General features: G+C 37.1%; 1 pseudogene; it reads left to right on the forward strand.

Annotated features, from left to right (window-relative positions):
* LOC131074745 (berberine bridge enzyme-like D-2) overlaps positions 1-21,931 on the forward strand; it is a 35,902-nt pseudogene extending 13,971 nt beyond the window's left edge.
* Positions 21,932-22,360: the final 429 nt, after the last annotated feature.

Consider the following 22,360-nt stretch of genomic DNA (forward strand, 5'->3'; position numbering starts at 1 on the left):
TTTAGGGTTTTTGGGAGAGAAGAAAAGGCCAAGGGAAGAACTTCCTCCAGACAAGGCAACACTTCACACTTCATGATTCTTCTACCTTCTCCTTGATCAATCAACTAGGGCAGCGCTGGTCCATGGATTGTATCTCTAATCAGTTCTTACTTATGGACCAAGGGTGTCATAAAATGACAACTTAATGTGACTTTCTGGTAATTTTTTTAATATCTAAAATCATGTTTTAAATGGTCATTTTCAAGACCATTACTCTAGAAGGAACTGTTTCTTGGGAATGGTAAAAGGGGGTTTCTAGATATTAAAGAGATAGACAATAGATAGGAAAATGGGGGGAATTTTAGAAAAGCAGACTTTATGTTGTATTCTGAAAGACAAGTACAATATGGACTTGAGTTTTCTATTTAACTTTGAGTATGGAAACTTTTGAATAGTCTATCTAATATGATTAGACTTTGTGCTATAGTAGATGAGTTTGCATTCTTCTTATGTGGGTGCTTTTTGTTCAAATTTCTATATGATGAGTTGTTAAAAGACTTGTTTCCCTCTACTATTTATTGTTGTATAATATTCATCTTTGCATGAGTATTGTATGATAGTGGGTAGTTGATAATTGACTAAGAAAATTATTTCATTATCTATGTGGTTAATTTTTTTTTCTTTAGAACTTTCTGGTCAAAAGTTTTGCCTTCCTTGCTTTTTCATTAGAAGCATACCCAGAAAAATCACAAATTCACATCATAAGAGAGAACTATAGCTCTCAAATTCAGAGGAATGTTGCAAAGAAAATGCAAATTCTCCAACTATTGTTCATGGTTTGTTCCCTTGTCTGGGTCTAGGAGTCATATTGTCATATTTTGAAGAGAACAAAATTTGTTAACCAACAAATGGCATCATTGAAAGGTTTAAAAAAAGGCTTACTAGATGAAAAGGGAAACTTTTAAGTTTGGCTAGTAAAGTACAACTGGTTAAGTCCTACTTACAAAACCACCTGGTTTATTATCTTTCTGTTTTTAAGATTCCTGGGTGTATGGCTGACAAAATTAAGAAAATTAAAAAACGTTTCTTTTGGATAGATATGAAAGAGAAAACTCGAATGTCTCTGGTTTCTTGGGATAAAGTTTGTCACTCTAAAAAGGAGGGAGGGCTTGAGATAAGGAAATTTGGTAAGTGGACAAAGATGGTGGTCAAAAAAATTGACACCACCCAAAAAAAACATGGAAAAACAAGCAGCGCGTATGCGGTTCTAAAATTTGAATTCACCCCGTACGTACTTAGGTTTGTTGTTCCCGAGCCTAGAGAAGGTAGCGCGTACGCGCTGCTTTTAGGAAAATGAGCGTGTATGTGCGACCCATATGAAAATGAGCATGTACATGCTACTTATAAGAAAATGAGCACGTACGCGCTAATAATCCTAAGATAACTGTGTACGTGGTGCCTATCAAAAAAAGTTTTTAAAAAAAAACTGGGTCTTATTTTCCCGTGAATAGCACGTTTTTACTTTGTTTTTTCTTCATTTTCTCTCCTAAACCGTGAATGGGGTGCTATATTTCTCCTCTAGACTATGGATCAAGGTTAGTTTTTGTTTATTTTTGTCTTTATTTCCTGTTTATTCAATTTTTTTTACATTTTCAATTTAATTTCATTAATTTTGATTAGGTTTTTTCATTTTTTGTTTCAAAAACTAGATTCTTCTAATCCACAATAAGAACAACCAAATACACCTCCTGAAAACCCACAAGAACAACTAAATGCACCTCCTGAAAACACAAGAGCAAATAATTAATCAATTAGGACAAAATACGTCTAAAATCAATAGACTGATTGTTAAATTGAAAACATCCAAACTTGAGCATCATCAATCCCTTGCCACTAGCCTAGAAATATTAGCTAGTAGTGCCATAGTTGTTTCCACACAAATTACCAAATGGGGAAGCTTTAGGGATAGGTGTCATCAATTCTATGCTGATGGGATATCATACGAGGGAGTAAAAAATAAAAATATTAGTAAACAACAAATGTGTGCCCTTTTCATTGATCCCAAAGCTGGTCAATCATTACCTCTTAATGCAAAGAGGTTTCCCATACATTGGTGTACCAATGTGCAGATGAAGAATCTTTTTTAGCAGAGGTGGTGGATGGTCTTTGATGATCCACCTGGTAATAATTATGAGGTGCCATTATATTTTTTCAGAAAAGTATATTGTGAGTTTGTGCTCAATGTGCGTCAAAACTATTTTGACATGAGAGAGTTCCATGGTAGAGGTGGTGGCTCTACCCAAGATAGACCTAGAGCCCGTAGGCGATTACCCATGGAGAGTCGCCGCCCCCTAGCACCCAACCCCAAGGTGTATCAAGTTGTCCCAGTAGAGCTGAAAGAGTCGATGGAGCTACAAACTCTTCAGGAGGCCACAACATTGACTGGTGCCATCATCCAGCATGGGACATCCTTAGCACACCTTATTGTATTGCATGATGAGCCATTAGTTTCTCCAGGTGGTGACATAGAGCCCATCCAGCATATGTGTGTCAGTTGCTCGGGAATATGCTCGGGGATAGATGATGCAGCTGGTGCAGATAGATCCTCATCTCATATGTGCATGATTTGTGATAGTAGATGGCAGGCCCGCACGACTGAGGATTTCGCACTGACAGATGAGTTGATGGACATGTTGTTTGCCCATGAGCAACAGACGTAGGTGTGTTGATTTAAATTCATAGCATTTTATTTATCAGTCACTTTAAATTTGTAATTACATAAATAAATTTTCATTTATACATCGATTTAAATTTAGACAAATAATATGCATTTTAGGATGCAGCAGCGATATCCCATACTCCTCCCCCAGTTACTATAGCTACAACTTCGATGCCTAAGGTATAAATTTTGTAACATGTTAAAATAGAATAGTACACTTTGAATTCAAAAAAATACAATATATACTAACTATCTTTAATGCTTGGTCCAATTTTTGGTTTTTAGGTGTTGACAAGGGACCAAATGTCCCAGATTGATGATATCACGCTCTTAGCGATCGATTTTGGCCTACAAGGCTATACAATATCATATTTTGTACAACCCTTTTTATGTATTTTTTGATGGAATATGCAAGTCATTTCATTTTAGATTTTTAAAATTACATTTAATTTATTATTTGTACTAATATCTCATGTTAATTTTTTTTTTTTAGGGTACCCCGTCCGCGTCTAGGGATCGTCCTAAGAAAAAGAATTCCTCGAAGACGCCAAAACATGGGAAGAAATTAATTGAACACATTTTTAGTTGTACAATTGTTTGAAAATATTGAAATCAAGTATTAGTTGGGGTTTGTAGATTGATTAGTATTTTTTGTCTATTTTAAATGTACAGTGGCCATTGAGCTATGTAGATTTATTGAATGCACTTGATTCGCCCGTGGATCAAGAGAGGGCGGAGGTATGTATCTCTACTTTATTTTCTTTATTTCTTGATTATATGCACACGTACATGTGAACTTGTGATATATTATAATCTTATAATTTTTTCATACAGAAAATATCCATACCTATTTCATCAATGGAGAACCCTCCTCTGTGCACTGGAGAAGCATCTCAGGATCCGGTACACTTTTGTTTGATATGTAAAATTAATTGTTTTTAACCTACAATACTTATCATTATATTAATTGTATTTAATATTTGAACATTTTTTGTATAGGCAATAGCGATAGTTTCTCCATCAATGGTGAACCATCCTTAGTTCATTAGAGAAGCATCTCAGGCATAGGTAAGTCATTTTTCTCTATATTATAGATTTTAAGTGTTTTTGATATATTTATGTTAGTACATTGTATTAATTGTACATTTAATTTACAATAGACCCCTTCGCGGTATGTCCATAACATGGATCCATTTAAGTATGTCTTCAAGAAAACTCCTAAGAGTGACAAGGAGAGGAGAGCGAAGACATTAGCTCCTAGATCAACCGATGAGGTAATCTACATTTCAATTGTAAAGGAATTATAGGTAAATGCATAGTTATGTTGTTAATTATGAACTATTTTCTACAAAAGAATTGTAACTTGGATTTTGAATTGTGGTTTTGCAGCCATCTACAGAGCCACGTACTGCATCGAAGAGGCTTGATTTTGATGATCCACCACAAGTTTAGGATCATATAGTGTTAGTTTTGGTCATAGAATGACCAATACATGTAGATATATTCTAGATTTTTATTATATATTGATTTGGACATAGTATATGCCACATTTTTGTAATACTTGTATTGACTTGGTAGACATGCCCTTTTTATATATATATAAATATCGATATTCGATCCAATAAATGTGTACTGAGTTCATTATTTTCTATTAGTTGTATTTTGTGGTTGTCCTTTTATAAATTTAATTGATCATTTTCCTATGTAATTAATAATATGAATATAAACAACAAAAATATATGATATAAAACATTGCAATCGTGGAATATGATTTGATAAAATTTCTAAAATATTGAATTAACCCTACAAAACTCCTTGTATTCAGTTCATTATTGTGTATTCATTGTATTTGGTGGCTTCCCTTTTATAAATTTAAATGAATATTTGCATATGTAATCAACAATATGAATATAAACAACAATATGTGTTTGGTGCGAGAGCACCCTCATGCTCGCAATGGTCAAATTTTGTTTGTCATGTGCATAAACCAACATCGCGAATGCGTCTAGGTGGGCAGGTTTACACTAAGCATGCCCCTTTCATGCATCCCAAACCATCAAAACATCGAGAGTCATACCATACTGGTGCAATCTCTCAAGTGCCCTAAGTCCAAACAATTATCAAAATTTGACGGACTGTTTCTTCAAATCCAGGACACATATGGCTGATCCATTTGAACCTATGGGGTCGCGTGAGGCTCCTCTACAATGGCCTATCTTTTTTTTTTGATGACTTAGAGCCATTTTCAATTGGTAGCATTTTTTCACCTGCTGCAAAAACCATCAGTTGCATGCAATGCAAAGTTGCAAGATTGGCTAGAATTGATTCAGTTCATCATGTGCACAAACCGATGTCACGAGCATGTCTGGGTGGGTAATTTTTTGCTAGGCATGTCCCTGTCATTCATCCCAAAGTGTTGGAACGTCGAGAGTCATACCGTACTGGGGCGATCTCTCAAGTGCCCTAAGTCCAAAAAATTGTCAAAATTTGACGGACTGTTTCTTCAAATCCAAGACACATATGGTTGATCCATTTGAACCTGTGGGGTCACATGAAGCTCCTCTACAATGGCCTATTTCAATTTTTGATAACTCGGAGCAATTTTTAATTGGTAGCATTTTTTCGCCTGCTACAAAAACTGTCAGTTGCATGCAATGCAAAGTTGCAAGATTGGCTAGAATTGATTCGGTTTGTTTTGTGCACAAAGTGACATCATGAGCTCATCTAGGTGGGTAGGTTTACACTAGACATGCCCCTTTCATGCATCCCAAAGCACCGGAATGTCGAGAGTCATACCGTATCGAGGCGATCTCTCAAGTGCCATGAGTCCCAAAAATTATCAAAATTTGACGGACTGTTTCTTCAAATCTAGGACACATATGGTCAATCTGTTCAAACCCGTGGGGTTGCATGAGGCTCCTCTACAATGGCCTATCTTGGGTTTTGACGACTTGGAGCCATTTTCAATTGGTAGCATTTTTTTGCAGGCTGCAAAAATCGTCAGTTGCATGCAATGCAAAGTTGCAAGATTGGCTAGAATTGATTTGGTTTGTTGTGTGCACAAACCGACATCATGAGCACATTCGAGTGGGAATTTTTACACTAGGCATTCCCCTATTGTGCATCCCAAAGTGTTAGAACATTGAGAGTCATACCATACCGGTGTGATCTCTCAAGTCCCCTCAGTCCAAAAAATTATCAAAATTTGATGAACTATTTCTTCAAATCCAAGACACATATGGTCAATACTTTGAACCCATGGGGTTGTGTGAGACACCTCTACAATGGCCTATCTTAGTTTTTTATGACTCGGAGCCATTTTTAATTGGTAGCATTTTTTTGCCTGCTGCAAAAACCATCAGTTGCATGCAATGTAAAGTTGCAAGATTGGCTAGAATTGATTTGGTTTGTCGTGTGCACAAACCAACATCATAGGTGCATCTGAGTTGGTAGGTTTATGCTAGGCATTCCCCTATCATGCATCCCAAAGAATCAGAACATCGAGAGTCATACCGTATCGGGGCGATCTCTCAAGTGCCATGAGTCCAAAAAATTGTCAAAATTTGACGGACTATTTCTTCTAATCCAAGACACATATGGTTGATCCATTTAAACCGGTGGGGTCATGTGAGGCTCCTCTACAATGGCCTATCTTAGTTTTTGACGACTCAAAGCTATTTTCAATTGGTAGCATTTTTTTGCCTGCTACAAAAGTCATCAGTTGAGTGCAATGCAAAGTTGCAGGATTGGCTACAATTGATTCGGTTTGTCCTGTGCACAAACCGACATGACGAGAGCATCTGGGTGGGTAGGTTTATGCTAGGCATGCCCCTATCATGCATCCCAAATCATTGGAACATCGAGAGTCATACCCTACCGATGCAATGTAGAAGTTGCTTGACAACTTTTTTGACATTTTTTTTGACAACAATGACAATTTTTGCTCAAATTGTATCTAGTCTCAATCTATGACCCCTATGACCTGATAATGACTCAAATAATTCTTCATGATTATACAAGAATCAAGAATTCTCATGATTGACCAGGGACACATCACATATACTCAAAACATAGTCACAAAACATTGACACACAAAATAGTCACAAAACATTCACATATTATTAAAAAATTTGCCTCTAAATATGGTCAAATCAGCTCTTGGCTATTTGATTATACAAAAAAATATCTTACAAATCATCTCATGGAATTTTATACAAAATTTGGCATTACAATATGTACGATTCAGCTCATCGCCATTTTAATATACAAAATTTGGCATGTACATATGTACAAATCAGCTCATTGCCATTTAAATATACAAAATTATGCCCCTAAACATGTAAAAATCAGCTCATGGGAATTTATATATACAAAAAATGAATATAGAACAACTCATCGATGATTTATACAAAATTATCAAAATCATTCTACTCTGAACCGTAGAATCAATCAAGTGAGCCTTCAAGGTCGACTCTAACCCGTATTGTGTCAAGTATTGCCTCATGGTCAGATTCATGAACTTTCCATAAAATCTTGTTACGAGGTCTACAACAATACTTAATCAAATGAATATTTGTTGCAACAACAAGGTTAGAGAAATGAAGAATATGTCTGTGTGTTTCAAAGTCCTCAAACAATGAAATATCAAAATTCTTGATAGGGTATCTCCGAAGCCATGTTCCTGTCATGACAACAAACCCTATTGGGTACTCAATACCCTCTTCATCAATGATTGTGGTTGTCAATTTTCTTTTTGGCTCAACACAATGACACAAATAGTAATTTGTTCCTTCTCCATTGTTCTCTTCTGCAACAACTACATACACATGACCTTCATTTTATAAAGTGTTAATTAATACCAAAAATAAAGTATGATGTACAACAAAATGAACCAAAAAGAATACTTGCAAAAAAATTAACTCAAAAAAACACCTGAATCCACTAGGTCAGATACATGGTCAAAATCCACTGATGTCTCCATCTGGCTCAATTGTAGTGCTTTGGGGATTTGATAGGAATCAATGGGAACCAACAGTCTACAAGACCATTTGTCAACCCACTCTTGTGATTCACATCCTTCCCACAAACAATACATGCATGAAGAGAAAAAACATACCATCTGTCTCGTATAAATTACTAGTGAACTTGAATTTGAACTCATAAATGAGTGCATGTCACTTGATCCTGCAACTTTACAACAATCTAGATAGTTTTCAATGTTAGATTCAATGATCAATCAAAAATATCTATGAACTATTGACGTACCTGGATTACCTAGACCCATCGTAGACTTACACCATCGCACAATTATTTTTGCATCTATCAACTTAGCACCACCTTCATACTTCAATTCTTGTCTAGCTAGGGCTCTTTTCACACATACTCCAGCACCATCATGCTCTCCCTTACCATGTCCAGCCTCAGTGAAATTCCAAAAATGTTGCACACCACTTGTCATATGCATCCTTTTCAACCAATAAAACATCCTTGCATTATTGAATTGTGTGGTTCAATTATCTGCCCATATTAAGTCTCGGTTGTATCGTATGTTCCTTTCCCTTAAACTATCATAGAAAACTTTAAAGCATCCTTGTACAAACTCTTATGAATGAGTACAATCATCACTTATGTAGAAGTGATGCTCTCTTACAACCTTTCTATCCTCCTCTGTGCTATCATCTACATGCATGAATGCTATGTGTACAAAAATAGAAACTTGTGTAGAGTGATAATACATAGATTGCACTTCATTTTGAGGTTGTAGTGTATAATTTTCAGTGAAATCAATGATAGAGACAATGGTACCAAGAGGAAATGTGTCCTTACATAACTTGAATTGCTCATCTAACCATCGAGCTCTATGTGTATGCATTATGTACTCATAAACTAGTTTCTCTTGAAACATTTTCATAAATTCAACTACACATATATCATTTTTCACTAGCTCACATCTCTTCAAATCTTTTCCATCTTCAACTACATATGTGATTGTCTTGTATTTTCCAAAAGAAACTAGTTTCGTACCAATTTCATGTGCTCTCTCCAAATGTATGCATCTTGGTAAACGTTGCAAACCACCACATATAGCACAAGAACCTTCCAAACAAGACATCTTATAATAAATGCAACCATCATGTCTATTACATAGCACAATTGAAATAAATTCTCTTACCGACTTAGGAGGTGCTTGTATATTGCATTCCTGCAAAACATCGTTAGTGTGCAAAGTAGAACAATTATGACAAAAAATATCATAGTGCATGGAAAATTTGATATGCATCCTACAACAACACGTGGTGCATACATGATTAATCTTAATATAAAAAGGTTTTGTCATTTCAAAAAATCTTTGAGAAATTCTTCTTTGAAGAAACTTTTGAAGGAATCTTTCATAAAATTTAGTTTGAGTCATATCCAAATAGTGTTTGGCATGTGGCTCACGATTTTTAGACCCAATTTCCCTTCTAACAACATCTCTTTGGTTCAGCAAAACTCTTGTGTTGTCATGCCAAAAAATTTCAATTAATGTTCTTAGTGCATCAACAACAACCTTGTCTTTGTGTGGTAGTCTACCCGAGAATGCCCAAAGAGAATTATTGTTAGGTTCCTCTATTTTTTATTTTCTTGCTCATTAAGGTTGATGTAATGACATGTCGAGTAGCATTAGAATCTCTAGTACATTATTTTGAACCAATAGCTTGATATGCATCAAATAGATTTCTCACAATAGTTCTTTCACTGTTACTTTCAGATGATCTTAGCCCTAGAATTATCATTGTCTCTCTAAAATTCAAATTTTTAATCATTTGAACAATTAATTGACATCTTGCGGTCTGATTTAAGTTTTCAAAATGGTTTTACCATATTCTTTTAACCATTCTCCTACAAGTTCATTCATTCATTTTATTGGGAATTGGCTTCAATATATTCTCATCAATGTCAATTAGATACTTTGGTTTCCTACGAATGATTCTTGGAGGTGTTAACATCGGTGCATTATGTACATTCAATTCATCAAATAGAGAAGGTGTATGTTCATCATTTAATTGATTATTCAATGTGGTATCTTCTTCAATTGTTGTAGGTTCATACGATAAATCAAATGTTCATACCTTCTTCTCCCATTGTTCTTATGTCACATAATTTCTTCATACGCTGCCTTTGTCTTTCCTTTTCAACCTCTCATTGTTCCATCATTCCTTGCTTGTTCTTTCCCATGGTTGATATTGGCTGTCCTAAATAGAATCATATTACATATATATGTAAAAAAAAGTTCATAAACAAACAAATAACCATAAATATGCATCTTATCACTATTTTTTGGAATCAAACTATTAAACAATCACAATACTATTGACAAAACTAATAAGAACAACAATTCAATTATTTTAAATCATGCAAAAACAAAAAGTTCACTTACTTCTATGTATAAAATAGTGATAGAAGTGCAGACACAGTTCCAGTGGGGCCTTTAATGACCTCAAAAACTTCTTTTGAGGCCATTGAGTCTCTTGGGCAGCTAAAACTATGTCTATGTACCACGTACACACTACATTAATAACCGTGTACGCGCTGTTAGTCCATAAAATTTTGGCAAGCCCAACGGTATTGTTTTTCATTATGTACTAATAAATAGCGCGTACGCGCTCCTAACCCTAAAAAATGTTATTGTGGGGTAGCGAATAATGGGCTCAGTATCCCGTACGTGCTCCTATGCCTTAAAAAAAGTTATGGCAGGGTAGTGAACTAATAGGTTCAGTACCACGTACATGCTATTGGTAGTAGAAAAAATGTGAATGAAAAGGGAGGGAGGGAGAGAGATAGAGAGAGAGGGAGAGGAGGGAGAGTAGGGGGGAGGGAGAAAGGAGGGGGGCAGAAGGAAAGGAGGGAGGGAGAGAGGGAGAGAAGAGGGGGGAGGGTGGGAGAGAAGTAGGGGTATGGAGGAAGGGAGAGGGAGAGTAGGGGGAGTGAGGGAGAGGAGAGGGGGGAGAAAGGGGGAGGGGGGGAAGAGAGAGAGGGAAGGAGGGAGAGGGAGAGAGAAAGGAGGGGAGGAGGGAGAGGAAGAGAGAGAGAGAGAGAGAGAGAGAGAGAGAGAGAGAGAGAGAGGGGGAGGAGGGAGAGGAAGAGAGAGAGAGAGGGAAGGAGGGAGAGGGAGAGAGAGGGAGGGCAAGAGAGAGGGGGGAGGGAAGGTAGAGAGAGGGAGAGAGGTAGAGGGAGGGAGAGAAGGAGAGAAGAGGGGGGAGGGTGGGAGAGAAGAAGGGGTATGGAGGAAGGGAGAGGGAGAGTAGGGGGGAGGGAGAGAGAAGGAGGGAAGGAGGGAGAGGGAGAGAGGGAGAGAGAGAGAGAGAGGGGGGAGGGAGGGAGGGAGAGAAGAAGGGGTATGGAGGAAGGGAGAGGGAGAGAGAGAGAGAGGGTGGGGAGAGTAGGGGGAGTGAGAGAGAATGAGGGAAGGAGGGAGAGGGAGAGAGGGAGAGAGAGAGGGGGGAGGGAGGGAGAGAGAGAGAAAGGAGGGGAGGAGGGAGAGGAAGAGAGAGAGAAGGAAGGAGGGAGAGGGAGAGAGAGGGAGAGAGAGAGGGAGGAGGGAAGGTAGAGAGAGGGAGAGAGGTAGAGGAAGGGAGAGAGAGAAGAGGGGGGAGGGAGGGAGAGAAGAGGGAGGAGGGAGTGACCTATAACAACACCAAATAGAACACCATAGGACCTATAACGACACCAAATAGTGTCCTAAGGGGTCATAGAACACCATATGACCCCTTAGGACACCATATGGTGTTGTTATGTGTCGTATGGTGTCTTAAGGGGTCATATGGTGTCCTAAGGGGTTACAGGACACCATATGACCTCTTAGGAAACAATATGACCTCTAATGACACCTAAGGGGTCATATGGTGGGCTAATAAAATGATATATTAAATTTAAAGTTATGAATAGAACATCATACAATAGAACATCAGTAGTTTATTTTTGATATAGCTAAGTCAGACCATTGTCAGCATAAGAGAGACTCCAAGTGAACAAACAATGAGGCTTTGCTAAAAAGAAAGTGTAAGAGCTTGACCTAACCCTAAGAGTACTGCCTAAGTTCTAAAACATATGATGCTATTAAATTTACAAGGTTATAGGAGTGATCTCGATTGTGACTAGGAATTATAGAAGAAGAGAAAGAGGGACAGAGAGAAGAAGAGAAAGAGGGATGGGGTGTGGAGGAAGGGAGGAGGGGAGAGAGAGAGAGAGAGAGAGAGAGAGAGAGATATCGAATCTAGGACACAATATGACCCTTAGAACACAATATGACCCCTAACAACATCTAAGGGGTCATAGGGTGTCCTAAGGGGTCATATGACACTATATTATCCCATAGCACACCATAGGACCTATAACGACACCCAATAGTGTCCTAAGGGGTCATAGAACACCATATGACCCTTTAGAACACCATATGGTGTTGTTAAGGGTCATTGGTGTCCTGAGGGGTCATATGGCATCCTATGACCCCTTAGGACACCATATGGTGTTGTTATGGGTTGTATGGTGTCTTATGGGGTCATATGGTGTCCTAAGGGGTCACAGGACACCATATGACCTCTTAGGAAACAATAATGGCATCCTATGACCCCTTAGGACACCATATGGTGTTGTTATGGGTTGTATGGTGTCTTATGGGGTCATATGGTGTCCTAAGGGGTCACCGGACACCATATGACCTCTTAGGAAACAATACGACCTCTAGTGACACCTAAGGGGTCATATGGTGGGCTAATAAAATGATATATTAAATTTAAAGTTATGAATAGAACATTAGTAGTTTAGTTTTGATAGAGCTAAGTTAGACCATTGTCAGCATAAGAGAGACTCCAAGCGAACAAACAATGAGGCTTCGCTAAAAAGCAAGTGTAAGAGCTTGACCTAGCCCTAAGAGTACTGCCTAAGTTCTAAAACATATGATGCTATTAAATTTACAAGGTTATAGGACTGATCCTGATTGTGACTATAGGAATTACAAAAGAAGAGAAAGAGGGAGGGAGAGAAGAAGAGAAAGAGGGATGGGGTATGGAGGAAGGGAGAAGGGGAGAGAGCGAGAGAGAGAGAGAGATGGGGTATGGAGGAAGAGAGAGAGAGAGAGAGAGAGAGAGAGAGAGAGAGAGAGAGAGAGAGAGAGAGAGAGAGAAGAAGGAGGGGGGAGGGAGAGGAAGAGAGATCGAATCCATGACACAATAGGACCCTTAGAATACAATATGACCCGTAACATTGTATCCCTTAGAATACAATATGACCCCTAACAACATGTAAGGGGTCACCAGGTGTCCTAAGGGGTCATATGACACTATATTATCCCTTAGCACACCATAGGACCTATAACGACACCAAATAGTGTCCTAAGGGGTCATAGAACACCATATAACCCTTTAGAACACCATATGGTGTTGTTATGGGTCATTGGTGTCCTGAGAGGTCATATGGCATCCTATGACCCCTTAGGAGACCATATGGTGTTGTTATGGGTTGTATGGTGTCTTAAGGGGTCATATGGTGTCCTAAGGGGTCACAGGACACCATATGACCTCTTAGGAAACAATACAACCTCTAATGACACCTAAGGGGTCATATGGTGGGCTAATAAAATGATATATTAAATTTAAAGTTATGAATAGAACATCATACAACAAGACTCCAAGCAAACAAACAACGAGGCTTCGCTAAAAAGCAAGTGTAAGAGCTTGACCTAACCCTAAGAGTACTGCCTAAGTTCTAAAACATATGATGCTATTAAATCTACAAGGTTATAGGACTGATATCAATTGTGACTATAAGAATTACACACTTGATTTCTTTCATAGGTATGTACCGTTCCAAGCCGTTTGACAAGTGATGATCATCATATACTACCACTGCCATGCATATAACAAACTTTAATTTATTTAGGTGACAGGCATTGTGTAACAACATGGGAACTCTCGCATACCCACCACTATCATTCTCTAAGACATCATCTGTGTTACTCTCCCTCTTTATCTTCCTACCGGTTGTTTCCGTCTGCAAAACATATTGCAGGTACTCTGACTCATCATTTTGCTTTGTTGACACTATTTTCCACATCTACTCTGCTCATTAAAAACATATTCGAGAAGAATATTGTTGCAAGTTTCCTTGTTTGTCACGGTAATGCACCTGTGGTTCAATTTCAAACCCTATTCCTCCTATTCAATATACACACACAAATCCATTAGTCAATTTTCTTAGGAGAGCATACATGATAAAAATCAAAGAGGAAGTTGCAGACAAGAAATAAATTCACTTACTTCTATAGAAGTGCAGACACAGTTGCAGTGGGGTATGGAGGGAGGGAGGGAGACAAGAAGAGAAAGAGGGATGGGGTATGGAGTAAGGGAGAAGGGGAGAGAGCGAGAGAGAGATGGATGGGGTATGGAGGAAGGGATAAGGGGAGAGAGGGAGGGATGGGGTATGGAGGAAGGGAGAAGGGGAGAGAGGGAGGGAGGGAGAGAGAGAGAGAGAGAGGGATGGGTTATGGAGAGAGAAAGAGAGAGAGAGAGAGACCTTGTATGCATTTGAGAGGGGGAGACAATACACTTACATGTGTATATATATACTTAATATATTATATATTAATATATATATATATATATTATGTATTATATGCATATACACATATTATATACAATATCATATGTGATATATAATATGTATATACACATATTATATATACAATATCATATTATACAATAGCGTGTACGCGCTGTTTATAGTAAAAAGAGCGCGTACACACTTCTTACACCATATGTACCCCGTACGCGCTTTTTAAACCATACGTACCCCGTATGCACTTTTGACTATTTAGGCTTGGAAATAGGCCTGGATGACAAAGCTACAGTTTGGAAGTTTGATTTCCCTCCATTTCTCTCATTTTTGACATGTTTTATTTTATCAACTTGGTTTATCGACTTTGTCATCATCAGGTTTACACTTCATCAAGTGGATATTTATAAAATTGCCACCATATTTTCACCCATCTTCTGAGCTTTCTAACCGTATAATTTTTTTTCAATTTGAACAACAATAACATATTATTATTGAATTTCTTTTACTAGTGTCTCCATAGTTCTCATAGACATAGGTGCACCATTTTTTGAATAACTTTTGATATAATTATCCAAAATTTAAAAAAATTATATATTATTGTAGTGCACTTGATTCATTACAATTTTTTTTTTAAATTGTATTTTCTATTTGTTTAGTGCAACTTATGCTTCACGCATGAATAGGTACCTAATTTTCAGGATGTGCTCGATTGGTAAAATCATTAAAAAAAAAATACTCAACAAAAAATTACACAAAAATACACATATTCTAGTGCTCACTCCTAACTATCTTTCTACCAAAGGATTTGTCAAAATACTAAATCTAACTATGACTTTTTTTGATGCACACATCAAACACTATGTTATGTTTTTCAGAAAAAATCAAGGTTCATTTTTCATGCGCAAAGGATTTGACCCCCTTAATCTTATCCAATTTTGAAAATGTTTAGTAGTTTGGAAACTATATTCAAAGTACTACAATATTTGTTCTTTGATTATCTTCATATCTTGAGTGGATGACTTTCAAATTTTGCCTCCAAGTTTAGGTTCACCTGATTTCAGAAAAAAAAATGTCCACTTATACCCCCCTTTTTTGCCACCATCTTTGTGCACTTACCCACTTAAACCTTTCAACATGGACTTAATCTCTAAAATTGGATGGAAATTGATTCAAGTTGTCAAATACTAGGCCAAAATCTTTAAGGCCAAATACTTAAATAATGCCAGCTATTGTGGTCTTCTTCTTGACAAGGTGTTGCCTTCTTGTTCATGTATATGGAATAATATCTCTAAAATCAAGACTATAATAAGAAAGTGAGGGAAAAAAATTGTTGGTAATGGAAGGTGTACTAGATTCTAGGATGACATTTGGTTAAAATATAAGGCCCTCATAGATATGAACCAATTCAACATAGTCAAAAGGGTCCTAATTCAGTGCTATGGTGCCTTGGTTCATGGTTATGTTTCATGGTAGGGGGATCAAGTCAGATGGAGAAACATTGTAGATCAAGTTTCGAACAAGAAAAACACATTGAAGCTAACCTAAGTCAAATTATGGAGGAAGGTTAGTCTTTAGTCTCTACCTTGGGGGACTACTCATTTTTTTCTCCCTCCTGGGAGGATGAATGGATTTGGTATTGCAATCCCTTAGGTTCTTTCTGAGTCAAATATTTCTATAATGTCATTGAGGAAGTGCCTAAGGAGAACTTCAAATGGAATATGGTATGGATTAATAGCCTTATCCCAAAAATCAATTATTTTTGGTGGATTATTGCTCATGGTAGAAGATTCCCAACTATTGATAATATAAATAAGAAAGGGTTCTCCTGTGTTAACAAGTGCACCTTATGCTATAGATATTCTGAGAGTATAAATTATTTATTCATGCATTGCCAATTTGCAAAAGAGATTTGGAGTGAACTACTTACTGATCTTGTGATTATGTGGACCTTCCCGAAGAAAATGAAAGACTTTACAAAACAATGGAATCATAGTCCTTTCACACACCCAATTATCAAAAACATGTGGCCACAAATTCCCCCCTTTATTGCTTGGAACATTTGGAAGGAGCGTAACAATAGGATACTTAGAGAAGAAGCTCGTAATAGTAAAGTGTTTTCCCAAATCATAAAACAACTTATTAAAGGGAATGTGAATCTGGCTTTTTTTAGGCCTTCTATGGTTATCTCAAACTTATTGGATTTAAGAATAAAAAAAGGATTGGGAATCACTCATAACCTTCTTAACATGAAATAGCACAAATTGATATTGAGAAATGATTTCCTTTGGTCTTCTCCGGATGATGGCTAGGTAAAATGCAATTTTGATGGTTGCTTGAAAGGATACCCTAGTTTATCTAGAGTTGGAGGTTTAATCAAAAATAGCAGGGGACATCTGAAAGAAGGGTACTGTGTTAATTTGGGAATAGGATCTAATAACAGGACAGAGGCAATTGCTACTTGGAAAGGGCTTAGGCACCTCAATAATTTAAAATATCAAAATTTCATCTTGGAAGGTGACTCTAAGCTAATTGTGGATTGCTTGAATGGAAAGATAAATACCCCCTAGGAAATAAAAAATGTCATGGAAGAAAGAAAAAGGTTGATGCGCTCATTTCCTAAACTATAGATCCAAAATACTTTTAGGGAGGGGAGTAGTGCAGCTCTTGAATATGTGAATCAATGATTGGATCACAAAGATTATGTTTTTTTCAATTTCCTTTAGAGCCCTATTGACCTAAAAATATTTTGTTGAAGGAAAGGACTAAGTCATACTTGACTAACTTTGTCTTCTATATTTGTATTTAGTGTTTTGTGGTGGTAGATTGTATCTTTTGTCATTTTGAAATGGGCACCAACTTTTTTCAAAGTCAAATCAAGGTGATGATCTGGATAATGACCATGATGCTAACGTGGTCTTATTGTAGGGATCATGTGGGAATCCTAATAAGATTAGTGATGGCACTAAGGACATTAATTCTTTTTTTAGTGTCAGTGGTATAGAGGGTTTTAGCCATTACTTAGCCTTAGATCTAAGGATGAGAAAATTATTCATTGAAAACATGGCGGTTATGTTTCACATATTGGCAATTTTTCTCATGATGCGAGATGTCTTCATTTGTAGGGACATCGGTGAAGATCATTTTAAAGATTTCCTTTTCGGTTATCATTTTTGATTTGGTGGAGTTAAAGTTTAGAACTGTGGTTTCTCTTTGTGTTTCTTTCAATTCTCTTACCAAGCCACTGCAATCTTGTTTCTTGATACTATGGTTTCTCTTTGTGTTTCTTTCGGTTCTTTTACCAAGCCATTGCAATTTTGTTTCTTGACATGGGGAGCCCATTGAAGAGATAGGATCCAAAAAATTGTGAGGATCTTCAAAAAAATGAAGAGGTGTGGGACATTTTTGTCAGAGCGAGGATTGCACTTTTTTTCCTAGCCATGAAGGGCTATAATAGAGCCTTCTCATCAAGATTCTGCAATTCCTGTTAGAATGGTGAAGTTTCAATTGGTTGTATCTCCTTTATTGGCTCGCCAAAACTAATTGTTGAGGTGATTGGGTTGCAAAAGGAGAGTAAGAAGTTTGAGAAAAGAAGCTCTGGTGATAACAAGCGGTACATGAAGAAATTTTTCAAGAAGGGGGAAAATTCAATGGTGGTGTAGAACGGGTATGATCATTCTATCCTCCCTAAACCCTATGCTATAATCAATTATTTTGTTATGAAATGCTTTACCCTAGAAATAAAATACACTATTGTGCATGGCTACCATTCTCCTATCTTGAAACATATTAGGCATGGCGATAGAATCAATTTTCCTTATTTTCTTTTCGCTTCACTTTCTCCTAGTATTTCTAAGGGTGCTTCCCCGCTACTCCACTAGGGACTCATCTATATTCTATACAAGCATATAGATGATGATGATGGCCAATCTGGTGAGGAGACAGAGGACAAGGAACTCCAAGTGCAAGAGGAGGATAATAAGGAGGACAATAAGGAGGAATTTGAAGGTTTAAGTGATTCTTTGGAGGACAAGGTTGACTATGAACAAAACTCCCTAACTCAAAAATCCTTCGAGGATGTGGAAATGGTGCCCTATTCTCAGGACTCTCCTATTCATAAGGGGAATTCCAGTGCCATGAAGAAGCAAAACTAGGTAGACGACCTATAGGTTAAATTCATGTTTCTTGAAGTGAAAGTGGAAGAATGTAGGCAGGGATATCAGCAAATAGGAAAAGCCTTGAATGCCCTATGTGTGATTACTGATGGATTTATTTGAAAAGTGGCATGGTGATTGTCTCCGGATAAAGAAGGATGAAGAAAAAGGCCAAGAAGTTGGGAAAGGATGACAACCTGTAGGAGGAGGAGCGGAAATAGGACACACATTACCTTTAGATTTGGAATGAACAGATGCAGTGGCTTGTTCGAGACTGGAACCTCATCAAGGATGACTAGGTGTCAACTGGTCCAGTGTCCTTTTTGGTTTGTGTTTACTTTGAAAGATATCAGTTTAAGTTTTACTATGGACTTTTATTTGATTAGGCCTATGTGTCATATTGCTAAAGTTACTTTCAGAATTAAGTTTTCTGTTATAATTATGGACTCTTTACACTTATATGCACTAGTAGTTATTTTATGGATAGAAGGTGGATGGAAAAATTTATTTTGTTTAGTCATGTAGGTATGCTCATTTTTTATTATTTTTGAAAATCGTTGTTGTTCTTTCTGGATGTGTGGCTATTGATGCCAGTGGTTGTGTTGTTGTTCTCTTTTTTTGTTGTTTTGTGAGGGTTCAGGGCCCCTTCCCTACTAATGTAATAAAAAACAAACATGTGTGTATGTAAACTACTATAGATGTCATAAATATATCTATCTAAAGAAATGCCGAGAGATGTCAATTGAAACTATTTTATTTATAGAAGGATATTTAAATTATATTATATCTATAATATTTTTTTAATTGATTGATTGTATCTACAATTTTTTTATTCAATAATTGACATCTAATTTTTTATATTTAAATTTTAAACTTTTTATTATTTTCGAAAAATTATTAAAAATAAAAAATTTATAGAATATTTTTTTTTTAAATATTGTAATTATGAAATAATAGATTATTTTTAAATATTTTTGCTTTTATTTAATATTTATATATCTATATAAAAAATTTAATTTTTAATTTTAATGAAGATATATTTTATTTTATATAATATTTATTTTTAAAATATTAAGTGTTTCCTATTCTAAGATGGTTCAGCTTCATGATGGGCTTCTTATTGGTGTATCCTATCCTGAAGCTGGCCAGATTGAACCCAAAAAACATTCATACTGTAGAAAGGAATAGAGCATATTCATCTACCTTAGGGTATTGTCATGTACGTATTCGTGTTTGATATCGATTATAGAACTCCAAAGCAGTGCCGTAAGATAATTTTTAAGTGACAACTATTGTGGTAAATTTATTAATGCTGCAGGAGCGATGCACTCCACGCGCCATTAAAGACTAAGTTTCTAAATAAAAATTGGAACAGAAAGTTTGAAAGTTCTTTTATTACAGGTTACGTCTGTAAATTGAAAATTAATATTTTGATATTCTTTAGTGGTTGCTAGACGACGTTTACGAAACAAAAAAATATTTGAAAAACCAGAAAAGTCGGGTAATGTATATTGTATTACCGATTTTAATAAGCACGTTGACCACAATGTGATGGTTGTTTACAGCAAAGCGATTGCTTTAAAAATTTAAAGATGTGCAAACTCTTGGCATCGAAATTAATCAGATTCAACCATTTGATATCATTATTGTCAGAGGAACCATAATATTGATTGTATTCGCGGTTTTAATAATATATTAAACTAATAAGCTGATAAAATCATCAGCACCGTTCATGACGTTGACACCATTAATTCAAAAGTAGCAAGCTTGAACTTTAGATCGTTAAAACCCTATTTTCAACTCCACTGTTTTGTGCGCTTTTGATTCTAATTATTGCAGTCTGCAGCGCTTCAGCCACTGCAACATCACCCAAAAATGGAGATCGTGAAGGACTGCTGTCATGCTTCCATGCCAGCGGCCTAACCAACGTTACAACCATCTCTTCCTCTGCTTCTGAGTTTTATTCTCTTCTGAATTTCTCCGCTCAAAATCTTCGATTCACTGAGCCTCAGACACCAAGGCCTTATGTTATCATTATTCCCCAAAGCCAAACCCAATTAGAGAAATCCGTGGTGTGCAGCATACAACACGGGTGGGAGATTCGTGTGAGAAGCGGAGGACACAGCTATGAGGGGCTGTCCTACACGTCCGACGTGCCATTCGTGCTCATCGATTTGCTGAAACTCAACAAAATCACAGTGGATGTAAAATCGAAGACGGCTTGGGTACAAGCGGGCGCCACCTTGGGTGAAGTCTATTCTGCCATTGCAAACAGCTCGCCTAACCTGGCGTTTCCTGCTGGAGTTTGCCATACTGTCGGATCTGGTGGTCATATTACCGGGGGAGGGCTGAGCTTCCTGTCGAGAAAATACGGCCTTGCAGCTGATAACGTGTTGGATGCACTGCTGATAAATGCGTCAGGGAAGGTGATGGGTAAGAACGCCATGGGTAAAGACGTCTTTTGGGCTCTTAGAGGCGGCGGCGGTGGCAGCTGGGGCGTTGTATATGCCTGGAAATTACAGCTGGTGAGCGTGCCCACCATTCTGACGGCTTTCAACGTGTTAAGAACCGGTACAGATAATGTCACGGAGGCTGTCCATAGATGGCAATATGTGGGTCCTCAAATGGAGGAAGATATCTTCATGCGAGTACAGTTCTTCGGCATAAAAGTGAACAACAGCACAACAATCAGAGCGTCGTTCCATGGAATATACCTGGGACGTCAGCCCGAGCTGCTGACTAAAATGGGCAAGGTCTTCCCGGAGTTGGGAATGGTCGCTGCAGATTGTAAAGAAATGAAATGGGTAGAGACAATCGGCAACTTTGATAGCACCAACGTGAGCCAATTGACAAACCGGTATTATACAAACAAAGTTTTCTTCAAAATCAAATCAGACTTCGGGAAAACTCCACTGCCAAAACCTGCTCTGAGGATTGTGGTCGATAATGGAAGAGGAGGTGAGCGCATACGCCATTTTCTCTCCTCTTGGAGGAATTATGAATAGGATACCACCCACTGCATTGCCATTTCCTCAGCGGAAGGGGACATTGTTCGACATTCAGTATAAAGTGACTTGGACCAACAGAAGTGAGGATGATCACTACCTTGAATGGATGAGGAAGCTTTACAAATACATAGAGCCTTATGTGTCCCATTCCCCAAGGGCTGCGTATGTGAACTATCTCGACCTTGATCTGGGTAGTGCCTTTAACGGGAGTGCTACTGTTGAAGAGGCGAGAGCTTGGGGTGACAAGTATTTCCATCACAATTATGATAGGCTTGTCAAGGCAAAAACCCAGGTGGATCCCCAGAATTTCTTCAGAAACTCTCAGAGCATTCCTCCTCTAGCCAATTAGTGCTTATTCTATATTTGTATTGGCGTAATAAGACGCTCATTAAAGCTATGAAATTATGCATTAGCTTTCTGTTTAGCACTGTGTAATGTACCAGCCAATATTATAAAGCTGTTTAGCTTTTCAATCTCACAATAATACAATCAATTCTATTTGTCTTACCGCGTCTCTACATGTCAACTCTGAAACATCATTTTCAGTAGAATTACTTGTGAATTTTAATATCTTTTGGCATTCCAAGATATTGGTGAATTTTTTATCTTCTAAATATTATTTAAATGTTATAAATATTATGGGGATAAAATAAAATTTATTTTTCAAAGTTTGGCAACTTCATTTTCTATACCATTATTTGTCGATTTTAATTTTTTTGATATTTTAAGAAATTGACAAATTCTTATCTTATTAATGCTATTTAGATGTAAGAAATATTTTGTGGACAAAATAAAATTTATGTTAATAAGGGATGTGATCTTATGAATTACAATTAATGAAATATAAATTGATAAAGATCAACTAAAAAACTATTTTATTAATTTCTTTTTAAATATATTCTAACATA

This window comes from Cryptomeria japonica, chromosome 7, assembly GCF_030272615.1.
Source record: "Cryptomeria japonica chromosome 7, Sugi_1.0, whole genome shotgun sequence".
In the NCBI taxonomy this organism is placed as follows: Eukaryota; Viridiplantae; Streptophyta; class Pinopsida; order Cupressales; family Cupressaceae; genus Cryptomeria; species Cryptomeria japonica.